Here is a 17,505-nt window from a genome sequence, read left to right as displayed (position 1 = left end):
AATTCACAGTTGACGCAGAACATCCCAATTTTATGGTATTAGGAGCAAGAACCTTTGGAAGGAAATTAGATGAGGCCACGAAGGTAGGGCCCACAAGGAAGACATTGACACCCTTATAAGAGTCAGGAGGGCTTGCTCCTCTCTGTTCATCACCACCTGAGGACACAGAACATGGCTTCTAGGAACCAGAAAGCAGGCCCTCACCAGACCCAGAACCTGACCATGCAAGCACCCTGATCTTGGACTTCCAGCCTCTAGAAATAAACTCCTGGTGTTTATAAGCCATCTAGTTAACAGTATTTTGTTATAACCACCCATGCAGAAAAAGACACTTTCCTTCCCCACTGGAAAATCCAGTTAACTCACAATAAAAACATATCCAGAATCCAGCCACTTCTAAGCTACCACTCTGTTCCATAAACCCTCAAGTCGACTACTGTAGGAGCCTCCACACTGGTTTTCCTTTCTCTTCCCTCAGTCTCACAATCTGTTCTCCACTGTGCAGCCATACGGAGACTGTTAAGGGCTAGGTAAGGGCTTCCCTGGTGGCTGTGTTAAAGAATTTGCCTGCCAATGCAGGAGTCACGGGTTCCATCTCTGATTCAGGAGGATTCCACATGCTGCAGAGCAACTAAGCCCAGAGGCACAACTATTGAGCCCATGTACAACTACTGAAGCCCACTTGCCCCAGAGCCCACGCTCTGCCACAAGAAGCCACTGCAATGAGAAGCATCCCCCCAAAATAAATAAGTGAATGAACAAATGAATGAATGGAGCTAGGCAAGGTCATTCCCCTCTTCTGATCCAAACTTCCTATCACCTCCAGAACAGATACCCAATTTCTTAGGCAGCCGTTCCAGTCCTGAATTCTGTCCTCTTGCTCCTTCTTCCCACCTAATGGAGATCTTAATGATCCCACCTCAGCTCTACCTCTAAGCACTTTCACATCCTGGTACTGGGATAACATTTCCACATCCATTTACATTGCTGCTGCTGCTGCTGCTGCTAAGTCGCTTCAGTCGTGTCCGACTCTGTGCGACCCCATAGATGGCAGCCCACCAGGCTCCCCTGTCCATGGGATTCTCCAGGCAAGAATACTGGAGTGGGTTGCCATTTCCTTCTCCAGTGCATGAAAGGGAAAAGTGAAAATGAAGTCGCTCAGTCATGTCCGACTCTTAGCGACCCCATGGACTGTAGCCTACCAGGCTCCTCCGTCCATGGGATTTTCCAGGCAAGAGTACTGGAGTGGGGTGCCATTGCCTTCTCCGCCATTTACATTAGGTGCCAGAAATCAAAACACCTCTATATAATCCTTGGTAGACTCAGGACCTGGGCTTAGGTCCTTAAAGAATCCCAGGGCAGGAAATTCCCTGGTGGTGCAGTGGATAAGAATCTGCCTGCCAAAGTAGTGGACACAGGTTCGATCCCCGGTCTGGGAAGATTCATAAGCTGTGACAGTTACTAAGACAATGCACCACAGCTACTGAACCCATGCTCCACAAGAGAAATCACCATAAGAAAAAGCCCCTACACCTCAACAAAGAGTAGCCCCCACTCACGGCAGCTAGAGAAATGCCTGTGCAGCAAGGAAGACCCAGCACAGCCATAAACAAATAAATGAATAAATAAATGTATTAAAAAGAATCCCGGAACACTACAACACAGAGAATATATGGGTTGCGAAAGAGAACAGTAACTGTCTGGGACACACTACACATACCTATACAGGTCTCACAAACGTTTCTGCAGTCTTGTTTTAAGAGACAGGCTACAGATGAATGAATATAATTAATGTCAGGTTTCACGGGGTTCAGGCCGCTTTGTGCGCACGCCTGGCCCTTAGGCTGAATGCCTAACTTCTGTGCCCTGGTGTCTCACCTTAACAGCTCTGCGTACTTGAACAAAGATCCAACTTCCTGGGGCCCCAACGTCTTCATCCTCCTCCTTCGGTCTGCTCATCCAAAGGCTGTTGAACAGCTTTTGGAAGACTTTTGAAAACCTAACGTTGTTTGGTTTAAAATTTCCCACAGCTCTTAGAATCCTGAGAATATACGCAGAGCCCTCAGCCTGCTATTCCAGAAGTAACTCCGCCTCAAACTTTGTTCCTCGCCGGGCACAACGGAGCCCGGATTTCCCGAATCCCCACAGCTCAGTCGCAGCTCCAGGCCTTTGTACATCCCGGTTCCTCTGCCTGTATTCCGCTGCCCCATCTAATCATACCCCAGATAGTAAGATTAAACTGGAAAACTGAAATGTTAAGTTTATTCACAACCACTATCAGAAACAAGAGCACGTGTACTAACGCCTCACCGTCCCGGACACCGGGGGCTGGGCTGCAGGGACAAGGGCACTCCGGGCGTTAGTGTCTGGTGGGGTGAGGGCGAGGAGGGCCCGAGGACAAGCGCTTACCTGAGGCAGGTCCCTCCGAGCGGCCGCAGCCATCCAGGCCTTTGGGCGGAGTGGGTCCGGGAGCGGGCAGGCGGGCCTTAAACCGGCCCCGGTGCGAATCATCTCGGGCGGTGCTGCGGCCGAACCTCAGACTCCCTTCTGTGCAGCAGGACTCCTCTGACGCTTTCTCGGTCCTGTTCCGTCGGCCCCGGCTCACGGCTCCGGAACTCCTGTCGGGATGAACACACCCCAGCAGCCAAAATGACCGCCCGGAGGAGGACGCCGGAAGTCCCGCCCCTCGCTAGGAGACACGCACGGAAACGCCTCTGTTCTGAGCCTTCATTGGCTCAGCAAGGCTGCTCAGCCAGCATTCTGGGTAATGTAGTTCTCACGCTTGGGGTAACGCGCCCTGACAAGTTTAGACCCGAGGGGCGCTGGGAAATGGAGTCCACCCATCCAAGGACTTAGAAGCCTCTTGTTCGTTCTTAAAGGGGCAGATCTCAGGACTTCTGGGGGATGTTGTGTTGCCTGAAGACACTCACCCAAGATTGCAGATGTGTTAGTTCAGTTTCTGTGAACTTCATCATGCTGCCTGAGGCTACATGTATCATTTCTGAAGTTCTCAGAGGACACAGAGCCAAATAAACATATCATTCCTGCTGCTGCTGCTGCTGCTAAGTCGCTTCAGACGTGTCCGACTTTGTGCAACTCCATAGACGGCAGCCCACCAGGCTCCGCCGTCCCTGGGATTCTCCAGGCATATCATTCCTAGTCCTTCAGATACAAAATGTGTCAGCTGGTAGCAGAAGCTAATAAACACTTCATGGGGGAGAGGCATATAGGGCTACAGGCCTAAGAGACCCAAACTACTGTTACCAAACCAAACCTGGGCCAGTCACCTGATGCACAGAAAAGCCAAACCATTGATATTCCCTTGCGGTGAAAGGTAAGTACAGGGTTTACTGCAGGAACTAACAAGAACAGGCAGCTCATGTTCAAAAGACCTGAAGTCCCCAATGACTTTCAAAGAAGGAATTTTAAAGACAGTATGAGGAAGAGGGTGGCAGGATGTGTGATCAGCCTGAGCACAATTCTCTGGTTGATGGTGAGATAATGGTGATATTTTCAGAATCTTAATTACCAGTTTTCTGTCTCCAACTGGTCTGGGAGGCTACATGCTGGTTGTCAGCATGCAGTTAACTTCTTCCACTTGGTGTGGGTTTTAGTAACTGCAAAACAGCTCAAGGATATGTCTCAGGATATTATCCATAGCCCCTGAGGAGGAACTATAAAGGTCCTTTACTTTGTTTTATGGCTAAACTATTATTATTTTGTCACACTTGACTGCCTTCCTTTGTTTCTGCATCTTCTCACTTCTCTGATTTTGCTTTTTGGAATTTCGGGAAAGCCGAGGAAGATAAAATTTTCCATAAACAAGAGTCAGGACAGGAATTCCCTGGCGCTCAAAGGGTTAGGATTCCATTTTCTCATTGCTCAGGGCCCGGGTTCAATCGATGGTCAGGGAACTAAGATCCCACAAGCTGTGCAGCACACCCAGTGGGACATGAGGGTTGGGGACATCTCTCCCAGGAAGGTCCCACAGGGTCCTGCTCAGTTTCACTATGTATAAAAAGATAAGAACAAGGATATGCTCTACAGCACAGGAAAATATAGCCTTTGTTTTTAATAACTTTTTCAAGATTTATTTATTTTCGGTCGTGCTGGGTCTTTGCTGCTGTGCATGGGCTTTCTTTAGTAGCAGCGAGAAGGGGCTGCTCTTGGTTGCGGTGCTGGAGCTTCTCATCGCTCTGGCTTCTTTTGCTGCAGAGCACAGGCTCTAGGGCGCGGGCTTAGTTGCTCTGTGGCACGTGGGGTCTTCCCAGAGCAGGGATCGAACTCGTGATCCCTGCATTGGCAGGCAGGATTCTTAATCACTAGACCACCAGGGAAGCCTTGTTTTTAGTAAATTTAAATGGCATATCATCTATAAAAATATTGAATCACTATGTCATATACCTGGATTAGTTGCAGGTGTAAAACAACTATAGTTCAATAAAAATAAACTAATAATGAAAAATAAACATTACCATGTTGCAATTAAATCTATACACTATGAAGTGTTAGAGTCAGTTTGATCAGCCTCTGTATGTTTGGTCAGGAAGAAGAGAAAAAACATTCCAGATGGGCCAGCAGGAGTACAAAGGTGGATCTCTGTAGTCACTTCAGAAGATACTTCTAACAGCACAGTTAAGTTATTGTGTCCAATTTATCGAGCATATAATATTTTTATCATTTAGTTTCTTTTTGGATAGCCTGATAGTTATTTCTTAAAAATAGAACAATGAAAAACATGCAAATTTCATACAGATTAACAGGTATGGTGTTCACAGATGGAGCATGTATGAAAAAGGTGTTCTGAACCCCAAACTGCACGGAGTAACTGAAACTATGATCTCATCACTGGAAAGTCGTTATCATTTCCCCTGGATTACAGAGACTGCTCTGCATGAGGAACTGCTATTACCTGAGGAAAAGTTATAAAATCCAAATTACAGAAAGCTATTAATGATTATGTAGTGATTCAGAGACTGTGTCTGAAATGTCTCAACGAAAGTATCAGTAGATGGTTAATAATGTGAAAATCTTAGAGAAGTTTTAGCAGTGATGAGAAGAGATACATTTAAGCGGAGCATGTGACCAGAATAACTATTCTGAAGACATTGTCTTCAAAATGTGATTCTTCTTTATGCTTTAAGTCATTATGCAAGGTCAGCATTCAGGAAAAGACAGAGGGAGCACCGAGAGTCGGCAGACGGCAAAGAAGAGAGAGCAGCGAGGCAGACGCACCATGAGCTGCGCTCATTCACATGGTGAAGCATTGAAGCTGAGGTCAAAGTGTATCGAGAATGGTCAGATCCAACAAAGGGAGGAAATTGCTTAATTTTTTTTCTGATGTCTTGTACATCTATTAAGATATAGAATCATAAAACAATTTTTAAGAATGCATCATACCAAAGATCATATTCAGTCTCTGCAATAATGAGTTTTGACACTGATTTGTAAATGTGCATATAGTTAAGTGAGCACAAGTTTCTCACTATAAATACCATGTAGAGTTGTGGAAACAAGAGGATGAGACCCTCACAGGTCACTGCACTGTCGTAAGCATAAAAAAGTTCACGCAGAATTTATGCTTTTGAAAAATGTGATAAGTGAACAAGAGATAATCCTGAGGATCTTAAATTAGGACAGATTTCAAAGTCACTAAACAATTACTAAAAACTTTGAGTCTGTAAATAATAGGGAACCGTCAAATTAAAATCTTGAAAAAGAACTCCATGCAGTCTTAATTTACTATAGGAATATAAATGAATGTTGAAAGGAAAAACTCATTCTGGGAAGTATTGTTGCTAGATGTTTTATTAGTGGCAATAAATGTAACTTATTTCAGCAAGATTTATCATTAATGACAACCATATTACCTAAATATTCTGGATTGAAACGGTATTTAAATAAGTTACGTGCTTCATATCTGCACACATTAAAAAGCATTTTACATGATGAAATACAAAAAGACCAAAACAATTTTTTCAATCAATTTTAAGTGAAGCGGACATCACGGAGCTGAAGAATTACACATTCTGCCACAGCTAAGACTACTTTTCAATGACCAAGTATTGTTTATAGGCCAGTCGTGTGTGCTCAGTCGGTCAGTCATATCCGACTCTTTGCAACCCCGTGGATTGTAGCCCTGTAGGCTCCTCTGTCCATGGGATTTACCAGGCAAGAATACTGGAGTGGGTTGCCCTTTCCTTCTCCAGGGGATCTTCCTGACCCAGGGGTCGAACCCGTGTCTCCTGCATTGGCAGGCGGATTCTTTACCACTGCACCATGTTACTTATAATAAACGGCAAGTTATTATCAAATATGGACAATAAAGACTACATGAAAATGTAGGTCTTGGAATGTTGCTTTTAGGTGCTAATGGCTGTTAAATTTTGCTAAACACTACTTATATTAAAAATACTTATTTGATACTTAAAACTAAAAGGGTTAAAAAAATAATTTTTAATAAAATCAATTTGTTTTAATTGAATTTTTTAAGAATCTTATCATTTCTCCTACATGAATAAACTCTCAGTGACACATCATGTCTCTTCTGGAAAATCTCTCCTTTGGTATTTCCATCAAAACGTGTCAGAAGTTATCATATACTTTCCTGGCTTTATCTTACTCACACACACCCACACACAGAATTCTTGACATCCCTTCAGTTCTTCCAGTCTTCAAAAGCTTCCAGAAGTCAGTAAATTTTTAGGACTTTTTCCTGTCCATTTGAAAGCAACTTCACCCAGCCAGCATGCTAAGAAAATGCAAATAAATTTTTTGGAGATCAGCTTAAAGTTCAAATTAACAGTGAGTTTTGTAACAGTAAACACACAAAAAAAGAAAAATAAGTCCTCTGAGGCAAAAAAGGAGAGTTTCATCACCACATCCACTTTTTCTTAAGGCATTTACTTAAGAAAACTTGTCTTTTCTTCCTTTGCCCACTACGATATATTTTTAAAAGCTATATAAGCCTTTTGCCAGCTTTGCATTCTAGAAACCTTTTGCTCCGGGACCTGAAAGATTGCTCTTTTAAATTCAATCATTACATAAGAGAGTGCCCTTATCTTCCAGTTTCTGTAGAAGAGCAGGAGCCTAACTTCTGCAGGTGCCTGGCTCTAATTTATAAAACTACCTCCTGGCATAAAAGTATAAGAAATGTATTTTTCCTTTAGATAAAGACACTTAGCAAACACCAGTGGTCACTCCAATTACAAGGTAAATTTAGCATGAATGATAAGAAAAATGGTACTGTCAAATCCTCTTACTGGAGAACTAGTTCTCATTTATCTCAAGAACATGTATGTAACACATTGTACTGCATGGTCACATAAAAGGGTAAGGTTCCTTACTGACTTCACAGTCTCCTTACTAGATTGCCTGTAATGCATATCACATTCTGCCTCAATGCTTCTTCAACAGGAAAAAAAAAACGTTTTCTTTCTCTTTTTATGTGAAGAAGTTTTCTGGGTTAGCAGGACATTTTATTTAAAATTATGTTTCCACAACAGTTCCTACCTCAGAATACCAAAACACTGAACAGCAAATAATCATGCGGTACAGTTATAAACTTGGCTGTTGTATATGTGTGTGCCTTCGTGTGAAAATCTAAAGCATCACTGCCTAAGCATTCATCATGTAGAATACTGGGTAGATATTAGGCTTATGTGATAGGTCTGTCCAAATGAGGTCCCTGTCAGGAGGGCAGAAGTAACACCTATACACAAAGGCAGCATCAGTATCAATTCTTCACAGACTCAGAGAGTAAGCCCCCAAGTTAATATCATGAGAAGAAGAGCAAAAGATTAGTCTACAAAATCAAAGTAAATAAGTGAAATAGAGACTTTACTCAAAATGATGCACTTAATTTCAAATAAACAAAAGCACAGATAATCAGATGTACTTAGAAGCAAACTACTGCTTAATCTAAGCACTGTACTGAACATGGAAAACCTGGAATTTAAGTCAACTTGTGCCAAACAATGGCAGTTGCAGTTATATATGGATATTTATCCCATGGCTGAGATGTGTGGATAAATTGTGAGTAGATTTATATAAATAAAATAATTTCAGACTTATGGTTGAGAAGATAAAAATATGAAATGTGTTATAAAATACTAGAGGTGAATTAGGAAAAGAGACTATGGCTGGCAGTTTTGATGGCTGTGGCTCTGACCCCTGGAGTTACTCCCCTGAGTATGTTATGTTACAAGATAAAAGAACTTTGCAGATGTAATTAAAGTAGCTAACTGGTTGACTTTAAAATAGAGATTACTCAGGTTGGCCTAATGTAATCACATGAGTTCTTAAAGTAGAGAACGTGTACTGGCTGAAACAGAAGTGGAAGTCAGGCAGATCTGAAGTGGGAGAAGAAATTCTCTACTTGACAATCTCCTGTTGTGGGTTGAATATGAGAAGGAAATTAACTGTGCTTTGTGAATGTGAAAGTGGACCTAGAGCTCCAGATGAACAGAAATAAATGAATCCATTATTATATTTGGGAGACTTCAACATCCCTCTACCAGAAATGGACAGCTCCAGCAGGCAGAAAATCAGTTAAGGGCATATTTAAACTCAAAGCACCTTCAATCAATTTAATATAATTGATATCTACAAGACTACTTCATCCAAAAAGAGCAGATTGCATATTCTTCTCAAGCTCACATGGAACATTCACTACCACATTTCCTGGGCTATAAAATATACCTTAACAAACTTAAAGGAATAGAAATCACACAATGTCTGCTCTCAGACCACAATGGAATTCAAGTAGAAATCAAAAAGATAAAGATAGCCGGAAAACCCCAAAATACATGGAGCTGAAAAAACATAGTTTTAAATAATTCAAGGACACTTATGAGTCAGGAGAAATCTCAAGAGAAATTTCAAACTGCTTGAAACTAAATGAAAACAATTTACCAAAACTTGTGGGGTACAGAGAAAGCAGTGCCTAGAGGAAAATTTACAGCATAAAAAGAAGAAAGATACAAAATCATTACTCTGAACTTCCATCCTAGAAAACTCTAAAAAGAAATGCAAATTAAATCCAAAACAGAAAAAGAAATAAAAATTAGAATAGAAACCAATGAAATGGAAAACAGGAGAGCCTGGGTATTAGATTTTCTCAAATGCTTTCACAGCATTTATTAATTTCTTTAAAAGATACAGGCCTATTCAGATTGTCTATTCCTACTTTCTAGTGAAGAACTGCATTGATAATTACTAACCTTTCAAAGCAGAAAGCACCAGGGCCAGAGAAGTTCACTGGTGAATTTTACCAAATATTTAAGGAAGATATACCAGTTATCTACAATCTCTTCCAGATGAAAAGTGCAGAAGAAATACTCCCTAACTCATTCTATGAGGCCAACATCACTCTAATCCCAAAACCAGACAATGACATTACAAGGAAACTACGGACCAATGTCTCGCATGAGCACAGAGGCAAATCCAACAATGTGTAAAAAGGCTTATACACCACAACCACGAGGGGTTATTCTAGGGATGCAAGGTGAGTTTAATATCAAATACAAATTAACTTTGGCCACCTGATGCAAAGAGCTGACTCATTAGAAAAGACCCTGATGCTGGGAAAGATTGAAGGTAGGCGAAGGGGACAACAGAGGACGAGATGATTGGATGGCATCACCAAGTTGATGGACATGCATTTGAGCAAGCTCCGGGAGATGGTGAAGGACAGGGAACCCTGGCGTGCTGCAGTCCATGGGGCTGCAAAGAGTCGGACGTAACTGAGCAACTGAACAACAACAATCACATCAACAGGCTAAAAGAAGAAAAATCACATGATCATATCATAGATGCAGAAAAAACATTTGAGAAAATCGAACATTTGAAGAAAATCTACAAAAATATAATATATATAATAAACATAGCATAATAAGTAACAGGTTGTGAAAAGACCTTACTCAAAATGATGCATTTAATTTCAAATAAACAAAAGCAAAGATGATCAGATATACTTAAAAGCAAACTGCTGCTTAATCTTACCTGTGAGAAATTCAAAGCTTTTCCACGAAAATCAGGAACAAGGCAAGTATGTCCTGCTACCCACTGCTTTTCGGCATTGTCCTGGAAGTCCTAGCTAATTCAATAAGACAAGAAAATAAAATGAAAACGTACAGATTGGGAAGGAAGAAATAAAATTGTCTCTGTAAACAAGTGATAAGAATATCTCTATGTATAATATCTGAAAGAATCAACAACAACAAAAATCCTCGATCCAGTAAGAAATTATAGCAAGGTTGTTGCTATATGCCAGCAGTGAATAAATGGAATTAAAAATTTAAAATATATTACCATTTACATTAGCATCCCCCAAAATTAAATACTCAGGTACAAATCTAACAAAACATATACAAGAGCTATATGGAGAAAACTACTGAATTCTGATAAAAGATATCAAAGAAAAACTAAATAAATGGAAGAGATATCTCATATTCATGGAAAGGAAGGTGCAATATTGTCATCCAAGTGTACACTGAATCTAAGAAGAGTTTTAGGATATAAGCTCGTAATTCTAGAAGGAAGGTGTGAGAGAATTCTAGTCACATTCAGATCCACAGGGCATAGCCCTGCCTTCTCTTCTGTACAGTAACAGAACCTCGGATATCCTGACCAGGGGGAGTGCCGGTTTTACGCCCCACATGGACTGGGATTCACAGAGTCGCAGAGTAACACCCCAACATGGAACACAGCAGCGTCAGGCTGCTCCTGTTGCTGCTGTTTTTTGAAGAAACTTTCCTCTCTTTATGAATCCACTCTGCTTGCAAACACCGCTTCTATCAATTCTCTTGAGAGAAGGGCAGACAGTTTGTTGACTTAGCAAAATAAACCTTTATTAGAGTTCTATTTTGATTATTCTCCTTTGAAAACTATCTCACTTCAACTGTGTTAGAAAATGTATTTTCCCTCTGTTCCTTACTTTCAGTTATGTCAATTTTTAATTTTCATTGTTGAAGACTTATCATACTCTCCCATCTGTCTAAGAATCTGGATTTTCATGAGTCTAGATCATAATTTCACTCTTTACAGCTTGCTTCTTATTCTTTCTAATGAACTGCTTCTCATTCTCTATACCTTGAAGAATTAATTGACCTAAAATATTATACATTAGTGTTTCCCATGTTCAGAAACTATATAACGCTAACAGTCTCTCATTTTCAGAATTGTGCCACTTCCTGGTATTTATGTGTCATTTCTACCATAATTCATCTCTCATGTCCCCTCTCTGTCCCTCTTCTCTTTCCTTTGTTTTACCCCATGTGTTTGTTCTCTATCTCTGATCCAAGATCACACCTGGTCAGAGATAATTTACTAAATGTATGCACTGACCTTGTACTCAGGTTCCATGAAAAGGGAACACAGGAAATGATGAGCCATCTAGAGTGGCTTCCAGACTTGGAATCTTCTCCATATGGATTTACTCCTGGCAAAATGAGGAAATGTTACTGAGCTGAAGTCAAGACAGGTCCTAGATGTCAGACATTCTCTCTCTCTCTCTGTTCTTCATACTATTTAGTGGAATCCAGAAGAATGGATGTGTGTTTAGACACAGTTATGAAACTTAAAATTTATAACACCATTGTATTTCTGTTTTATGCTCTTCCACATGCCTTCTGAAAACCTCTGTTGCCTCTTCACATTGCAAAGCCATGTACATTCCTATAATGATGCACTCTTATAGATGATGCTAGATAACACAGTACATGGTTGGAAAGGGCCACCTGAACACAAACTCAAGATAAGTCCATGGGATTGTGTGCAGGACCAGGGAGGTAATGCAGGCTAAGGATCAGGTTGCTTTGCTATACTAGGAAATAAAGAGCACAGAATGGGGAAGGCCTCGCAAGGTGAGGTGAACGACACAGCTATGGGATGGGATATCTGGAGGAGAACAGGGCCTACAATCAGTTTATCGGCAAGTAATTTCCAGAGGGCTCCTGTTTGCTGGTGACACATGACCACTAGAGTAGAAGTGTAAGTCCAGGACCAAGAATATCCAATTAAAATAGAATAGTCTGTGTTCAAGGACTGTTCAAAGATAGGTGCACAGCTCATGACACAGTATGTAAAAGTCCACACTGGAGAGCACTGCGGAAGGAGCCGTAAGAAAAGCAGGTGAGAGTCCAGAGAGGCGAGGGTTGGTCCTGTAGGGGGTGTGAAAGTAGAATAGACGAGAAGAGCAGACAAGTCATCAAAATGTCAAGAATGGGGAAGCAACACCAGAAGTGAGATTTGGCTGCTAGAACTGACACAAAATACTAATCCAACACAGTAAGCTTCTCCTATAATTTGAATACAGCCTTGATGTCATGCCCTCCCCCAGGTGCCATTTAAGACCAGGAGCCTCCTGATCCATCTTGCTGTGACTGGATTAACAGTCATTTGTGAACCACTGAAGGTGCTCCATCCTACTCCGGAGATGAGCAAATACACATGACAACCATGTGATGCAATTACTTAGAGAAAGACATTACAAAAGTGTAGCCAGTACTAGGCCAGAACAACTCTGTGCACAGTAGTACACAGGAAAGAAAACTATCACAGAAAACTTCAGAGAGTCTTGCAAGAAAAGACCATGGTCCACATAATTAGTAAACATGTCAGTGATGGCAAATCCTGGCACAGGCAGGCGTGAGGAAATGTCAGCTAGAAGAAAGAAATAGGATTTAGGGTACTAGAGTGCTTTAGATCTGGACAAAGTCACCAGGTTAGGCAGACGGCAAGCAAAATAGAATCCATTACAGTGACCAGCAGATGGCTGACCCTGAATTATTCTTTGTGAGGCTTCAGGGAAGCAGAAGTTGGGGCTTTTCAAGGAGAGAAGAGGGCAGTGCACAGACTTTATCCCAACCAACCCCAGCACCTACTTAGCGACTTGGGGAAGGGCGCACTGTCCATGGTTCTGATGTAGGAAGGGCAGACCAGGCTCTAGGGTGAAAAGAGAGAGCAGGGAATACTTCTGGGCACAGAGGTGGGTGTGAGGACCCACCCAGGGAGGTTTTAAGTTCAAGGTTCTCCAGCATCAAGGTACAAGCGTCTCTGAACCTCATCAAGGTGACCCCACTCCTCTCAGAAGTATAACTGAACAAGGGATCGGTAGTTGCAGCTCATTGCTCTGGAACATGGGCTCAGTAGTTGTGGTGTACCCGCTTAGTTGCCTTGTGGGATGTGGGATCTTCCCAGACCAGAGATCGAACCTGTGTCCCCTGCATTGGCAGGTGGATTCTTAACCACTGGACCACCAGGGAAGTCCTTAATTTAAGGTCTTAACATACAACTTCGCAGAAAGCACCCAGGTTTGCTCAGCAAATTCAGACAGGATTCAATACTAGCTTAGACCTCCCACAGCGCTCATTGAGGATGGAAACATCTGAGCCTTCTATGGCCTCTCTTCCCGTATGGCTGCTCCTTGCCTAAGACTAAGCCACACAAACCCACCAGTCAATCTTGGATGCCCATGGCCCTCTTCCATTTCTGTGCAGCTCTTGCTGTCCTTCAGCAATGACAGCCTTCTCTGTCCAGCTAACCCTCATTCAAGTCACCCCAATCCTACTAATGATCACAAATGACCGTATTTGCCTCTGTCCATATCCATCAGGCTGAATGAATCATTCCAGGCCCCATTAAAGTCCTCACAAAATCTTGGTGAGTCCCTAGTGAAGTGAATAAGCAATAGGTCTGGTCTGCATGTCATCCTGCCTCAATCACTGCTATGCCTTGGCATCCAACTCATATCTACTCTTCTCTTGGAAGCCTTGGCCACTTACCAGGCTCTCATGTCTGATACACCCTACCTTTATGGCCACACACCTCCCTCAACTGCATTTGAAAAGTGAAAGCGACAGTCACTCAGTTGTGTCTGACTCTGGAACCCTATGTACTGTGGCCTGCCAGGCTCCTGTTGGTGGAATTCTCCAGGCAAGGATACTGGAGTGGGTTGTCATTCCCTTCTCCAGGGGATCTTCCTGACCCAGGGGTCGAACCCAGGTCTCCTGCACTGCAGATTCTTTACCATCTGAGCCACCAAGAAACCCAATACCATCACTCAGGTACTCAACCAAGAGCCCCAGTGCTCAGCCTCTATCCTCCACTTCCTGCTCCCCGAACAGCATTAGAACTATAACATGAAGATTATACCTCTTAAATGTGACCACAGGTCACTCACTTGGGTCCACATAATAGCTACCACAGTTTGAATATCTCCACTTGAACCCCTCTTTCGATTTCCCAATTTGTGAGTCCAGCTGCCAATTTGATGCCTCCACTTACTGGTCCCTGAAATACCTCAGACTCTTAATATGGTCAAAAAAAGCTTCTGATAAACCCAGTGATTATTACTCACACTATCAACTTCCTCATCTCAGTTGGAGCTTCCATCCCTACAGCTGCTAAGACCAAACATCCTGGGGTTATCTCTGATTTCTCTGTTTCACTTCTCACCATCCAAACTAGAAAACCTAGTTGTCCCTTTTTAGAACATGTATTCAGACTTCAACCTCATCTACTAAACCACAACTCTGGCCCATTAACTCTCACCTAGATTATGTCAGTAGACTCTATGGGGATTTGCCTCACTCCTCTCACTCCGGCGGTCTGTTCTCCACTCTACATACAGTCAGAGGTAGCTTTTTAAGACCTTGATAATATCACCTCCCTCCTCTGATGGAAGCCACCCAATACCTCCAGAATAGATGCTCAATTTCTCAGGTATTCATCCTGTATTTCTTTTTGTGTTCATACCAGATAAGGAGACCTGTGCTTCCTCAACATTCCCAGCTTAATTTTAATACTAAGTATTTGCACATGGTGGTACCAGCTCCTAGGTTAACCTTCCACACTACTTTACAATGGTTGCCAGAAATGGAAATATCTCCATATAACCTCTGATATGGACTTAAGACTCTGGGCATGGGGTCTCTCGAGGGTGCCCAGAGCCAAGGATTGGGAAGACGGCACCTAAGATTCCCGGACTCCACAAACCAGAAAACATCTGAGTGAGGGTTAGAGCCAGAAAGGAACTAGGACACCCTCTACATACCCGTTTTGTTTCTATAAGTACTTCTGCAGCCCTGGGACTCTGTGGAAAGAGATAGACCTTAGAAAACTGTAACAGTGGGGACAGAAAGGTTGAGGCTCATGCCACCCCGTACGCATCCTTGCCTAGCCCGAGCCAGGTGACCTCAGTGAGGGCGACTGACCTCTGTGCCTCGGTGCACTCCGTCACTCCTTACCAGCCGTGCGACCTTGAATAAAGATTCAACCTCCTAGTGCCTCAGCGTTCTCATCACTTACCTCAGATCTGTTTTTCCTTTGAATAGCCTTGGGAAACACTCTAAAAGCAAATGTAAATCCTGTTCCCCTTTTTGTTGAAAACTCTCCACACCTTCTTGCTGCTGCTGCTGCTGCTAAGTCGCTTCAGTCGTGTCCGACTCTGTGCGACCCCACGGACTGTAGCCTACCAGGCTCCTCCGTCCATGGGATTTTCCAGGCAAGAGTACTGGAGTGGGGTCCACACCTACTTAGGTCCCGACAATAAAGATACAACCCTCAGCCTGACAGTCCGGGCATGACTCCGTTTCTCACTGTCCGGGTCCTGCAGACATCAGATGGACCCAGGTTTCCTGAATCCGCCAGCCACAGTCCGACCTCCAAGCCTCTGCAGCTGCGGGCCCCTCTGCCCATTACCCTGTCCCACGCGGCCTCACACTGTCCATCACACACAGGGCCCCACCCACGACCGCCTCACCGTCCTGGAACCCGGGGCCTGGGCTGCGGGCACTTGAGCAGAAGCCTCGCACTCGGGGCTTTCGTGTCCGGTGGGGTGAGGGCAGTGCGCGTCCGGAGGAAGACGTTTACCTGAGGCTGGTCCCTCAGCGCCGCCGCCGCCAGCGACTCTGGGCGGAGCGGGGCCAGGAACGGCGGGGAGACTCGGGCGAGGCGGTCCCCGGGCGGCGTCGCCGAAGCTCAGCCCAGTCTCTGTGCAGCGACGACAGCCCCTCCTATTGAACGTTCTTGGTCCCGTCGACCGGTCCTAACAGGCCTCCGGACCTGAACAGACCCACAGCAGTTAAAACGGCCGCCTTAAGGAGGAGGGCGGAAGTCCCGCCCCAACGAGGGGTGCTTTGAACGGAAACTAACTGTTTCCTGGTAATTCATTCGTTAACCATGCTGCCCTTTACTCTGAGCATCCTGGGTAATGTAGTTCGGACCCACGCGTAAGTCACGGGCAGAAGGTCTCCCTACGAGACTTTCAGGAGAAAAGGATAAGCTCCACAATGAGCGTCGCTGGAAGACGATGACTCCAGTTCTAAGGACAGAGACGCGGCTTTTCTTATTCATAAAGGACCCACACTAGAATTTGTGGGATCAGTCTGCAATGGATCACCCAGGTGTTTGTATTACTAAATGGAACTTAGCCCACTGGCTCCACAAAGCCGATTTATTGCCACCTGGTGGCGATTAAAGAAAGTACAAATTTTACTGCAGGAAACCCAGCAACGGAGTGAGGGACAAGACTGAAACCCACTCCCGCGGGGTCTTTGAATTAGGGGTGCTTTTATTGTTTTTAATATTATTTATTTGACTGTGTCTGATCTTAGTTGCAGCGTGGTGGCTCTTGAGTTGCAATGCGTGGACTTGCCCAGCAGCACGTGAGATCTTAGATCCACCACCAGGGAGGGAACCTGTGGCCCCTGCACGGCCAAGTCCCAGGCTCTTTTTATTGGTTGTCACAAAGAACAAGTTAAATGCTATCATTTGCCTGCAAGTCCCAGCCAGGAAGTGAGCCTGAAGGAGCTCCAGTAAGTCACCTGCAGATTCTGACACCTTAGTGCCTGGTAGCACCGGCCACCCTGAGGGTGGCTCCATGGCATCAGTTTGGACTGGGAGCGGCAGGAGGAGCGCAGGGTGCTTGAGCTCAGTGTGTCCCCACTGCCACACCCTCCTAATGGGGAACGGGCGACTCGGCTCTTCAGCTCCTCTAAAGACCAGGGCACAGGATCTCTCCATATCCCTCTTTACAGGGGGTCAGGGAGGGTAGAAGGTTGGTGACTGTCATTTCTCTGTGAGTCAAGGCAATGGGATCCAGGATGTGAACCCGAAAACTAAGCTGCAAACCCAGGCTGCCTGACCCAGGCTTGGAGAGACTGACCCCTGCCCTCCTACTGCCCTCCACACTGGGCTTTTGAGATGTAGGCTTTGAGATGTAGGGCTTTCCTGATGGCACTTAATCCATCTAACAGTCCTGCTCCAACCCACCAGCCCCCATAATGGAGCAGGAAAGTGGGAAAACACTACAAAGCAAGGGTTTATTATTCAGCATCTGGACTTCAGAAACTGATGAACGACATATTAGGGCAGATTAATCTTTATTTTACCCCCTTGTGCTGTATAGCACGCAGCTTGTGAGATCTTATTTCCCCAACTAAGGACTGAACCTGTAGTGAAAGAGCAAACTCCTAACTGCTAGACCGTCAGGAAATTCCCAGG

The 17,505-nt window shown here is 44.0% G+C and overlaps 1 protein-coding gene and 2 long non-coding RNA genes across 5 annotated transcripts in view; 1 reads left to right on the top strand and 2 right to left on the bottom strand.

The window, feature by feature from the left end:
• Positions 1-2,681, bottom strand: part of LOC145514414 (zinc finger protein 587B-like) — a 30,442-nt gene extending 27,761 nt beyond the window's left edge. For all 3 annotated transcript variants that reach the window (XM_081512148.1, XM_081512149.1, XM_081512147.1), the window contains exon 1: positions 2,410-2,681. The gene's annotated coding sequence lies outside the window, so the exon portion shown is untranslated. The remainder of the gene's footprint in view (positions 1-2,409) is intronic.
• LOC145514417 (uncharacterized) overlaps positions 1-17,505 on the top strand; it is a 125,585-nt gene that overhangs the window by 80,540 nt on the left and 27,540 nt on the right. The gene's annotated exons all lie outside the window — the stretch shown is intronic.
• On the bottom strand, positions 5,791-16,100 carry LOC145514416 (uncharacterized). The gene is made up of 4 exons (XR_014060138.1): positions 15,874-16,100; positions 11,347-11,440; positions 10,003-10,096; positions 5,791-6,751 (listed from the first exon to the last, which is right to left on the bottom strand). It is a non-coding gene; the product is annotated as an uncharacterized LOC145514416 (long non-coding RNA).

Source organism: Giraffa tippelskirchi, chromosome 7 (assembly GCF_054371585.1).
Source record: "Giraffa tippelskirchi isolate mGirTip1 chromosome 7, T2T-mGirTip1v1.2.pri, whole genome shotgun sequence".
NCBI lineage: Eukaryota > Metazoa > Chordata > Mammalia > Artiodactyla > Giraffidae > Giraffa > Giraffa tippelskirchi.
This window is presented reverse-complemented; position numbering and strand designations above follow the sequence as displayed.